Raw genomic sequence first — 2824 nt, 5'->3', positions numbered from 1 at the left:
AAGCATGCTTGATTGAAGATTTTTGCTAGTTGATGATGCTAGATTGATTTGAATGGTGCAATTAAATTGGTTGACATAGTTGTGCATGTGATTGATTGGACTAGGAGTGATCAACCTTTAAGATTAGTATAGATTGCATTGCAAATTTCAATGACATGAACCCTTGATTTGAGAATTGCTTTAATTGATTGAATTTGATTGTGATTTTCCTAGCTAGCCATTCATAGTGATCCCTAGCTTGGCTTATAGGAGATAACCCTTGAATTCCTTTGATTGCAACTATTGTTTGTCCTTTGCAATGTTTGAATTGATTGAGTGATTTTTCAATTAGCATAATCATTAAGCTTGCATGTGGAACCCATATCTCTAGTGTTTAGTATATTGAATTTCTTGATTCATCTAGACTTCTTGATACCTTAGTTACCAACCGCATCTTCTGCAAACTTCGAAGTAGCTTGACCTAGGCTATAGCTTACACCTATTCATTCCCTTGGGTTCGACCCTTGACTTACCCTATACTCGTATTAGGTTGGTCGAGTGTTTATAAATTTTCTTTGACTCTAGGAAAGGGTAGAGGACGACCTACATTTTTCCCGTTTCAAAAATGGCGCCGTTGCCGGGGAGTGATATTGGTGCTTTGTTATAGTTGTTGAGTCTATTTCACCATTAATTGAAAAATACAAAAAGATTTTCTTTAAGGCTACATTTGTAGCCGTGCTACTAACCATTTCTTTTGATATTTTATGCATAGAGCACGTGGTCATTCACTAGTGCCATTTGATCCGGAAATTGAGAGAACTATTGCAAGGTTGAGGAGTGCTAGACGATCTTTGAGCCCTAGCATTTCAAGTGAAGAAGAGCCACAACAAGAAGAACAAGCAAGAATGGGAGAAAATCCGAGAGTGGCATTCAAAGAATTGGGGATTCCTGGTGCATATAGATTTGAGAATGGGATTGCTCCGCCTACAACACCGGCAAATGATTTTGAAATAAGACCGGCAATGATTACTTTGATAGAGAGGCGACAATTTAGTGGGGCCAAGCATGAAAGCCCACTAAACCATCTCAAGGAGTTCGAGAAGTATTGCAATACTATCAAGGTGAACGGAATTTCCCAAGAATTCATCCGCCTCAAGCTCTTTCCCTTTTCTCTCATAGGCCGTGCTTTGGAATGGCTAGACAAGGAGGTAAAGCCGAATTCTCTAAGGACATGGGACGAGGTCACCAAGGAATTTCTATCCCATTTCTATTTTCAAAAGAAAACGGCGGAAGCTAGAGCTTTGATTCAAGGTTTCAAGAAAAAGCCAAATGAACCCCTTTGAAGCATGGGAGAGATACAAGGAGTATCAAAGAGAATGTCCTCATCACGGAATTCCAACCTATCAAATAATTCAAATTTTCTATGGAGGTCTTAGCCCTCAAGGAAAATCATGTTTAGATGGAGGAGCCGGAGGTCCTATCATGAACAAAACGGAAGAGGAAGTGGTGGACATAATTGAGGACGTAGTGAGGTACTATAGAGATTGGCAAGATGGAGAAAGAGAATCAATTAGCAAGAGTAGCTCTTCGGTGTACTCTGTTGATCATCTAAATGCAATCAACAATCTATCCTCTCAAATGACAAACTTGGGGAAGGAGATGTCCGCTATCAAGGCAAAGTTGGAAAGCGCTACCTACCAAGTTTCAAGTCTTCCCTCCCAAACTAAGGGGAGAGGTACATCTTCTAATTCTCAACCCCTTCCTTCTTCTAGTAACATGCCTAGTGGATGCTTGTTTTGTGATGATTGTGGGTCGTATGAGCATGATGGTTCTAGTTGCCCTCATGCATGTATGGATGTTTGTGATGATCAAGATGGAAATGTGAATGAGCATGTGAACTATGTGTCAAATAATCATGATTCTAGGTTTGAGAATCAAAGAGGTCAATGGAATAGGAATTACAACAATCATGGCAATTTTGACAAATATAACCAAGGAGGTGGTTATAGGAACCAAGGGAACCAAGGTTCTCGAGGTAACTATAACAATCAAGGTTATAGTAGCCAAAATCAAAACAAAAATTATGGTAATCAAAACCAAGGTTATGGGAATCATAATCAAGGTAGTGGTAACCATAATCAAGGTTATGGTCAAAATCAAAGTAGGGGTAATTGGAACAATCAAGGGAGAGACAATTTTCAAAACAATGCTCAAAGAGGCCCTCCACCCGGATTTGCTCCAAAATCCCAAAATGATAATTCCTATGTTCAATCCTCTTCTTCTTCGCATAGAACAAATTTGGAAGAAATCATTGAAAATCAAACAAAGTTGTTAAACACTTACATGACCGTAAGTGATAAGAAATTTAATGAAATGATGACTCATAATAAGATGCTTGAAAAGTAAATTTCTCACCTTGCTAATGCTTTGAAAGACCTTGCTAGTCCTTCTTCTTTACCTTCCTAAGGCCTAGATCCTAAGAGACCGGTCAATGCTATTGTCACAAGGAGTGGTAAGGTCCTTTAGGAAAGTTTGCCTAGGATGAGTGAGACTAAAGAGGGCACAAAAGGGGCGTTGGTTGAAGATGAGAGTAATGGTGCATCTTTGAGTGAGGTTGAGATTGAGAAACCTAGTGAGGTGAGAGTGGAGAAAGAGATTGTGAAACCTAAGCTTCCTTATCAAAAAAAATTCATGAGACACAAGTTAGATGAACAATTTGGAAGATTCATAGACATGCTTAAGCAACTTCACCTCTCTTTACCATTTACCGAAGTTGTCACCCAAATGCCCAACTACGTAAAATTCCTCAAGGACATTTTGAGTGGTAAGAGAACATGTGATGGTG

The 2824-nt window shown here is 39.2% G+C and overlaps 1 non-coding gene across 1 annotated transcript; it reads right to left on the bottom strand.

The window, feature by feature from the left end:
- Nucleotides 1–1269: 1269 nt before the first annotated feature.
- Nucleotides 1270–1373, bottom strand: LOC145565861 (small nucleolar RNA R71). Its single transcript, XR_014095227.1, has one exon. It is a non-coding gene; the product is annotated as a small nucleolar RNA R71 (small nucleolar RNA).
- Nucleotides 1374–2824: the final 1451 nt, after the last annotated feature.

The sequence above is a fragment of the Chenopodium album genome, chromosome 10, assembly GCF_948465745.1.
Source record: "Chenopodium album chromosome 10, dcCheAlbu1.1, whole genome shotgun sequence".
In the NCBI taxonomy this organism is placed as follows: Eukaryota; Viridiplantae; Streptophyta; class Magnoliopsida; order Caryophyllales; family Amaranthaceae; genus Chenopodium; species Chenopodium album.
This window is presented reverse-complemented; position numbering and strand designations above follow the sequence as displayed.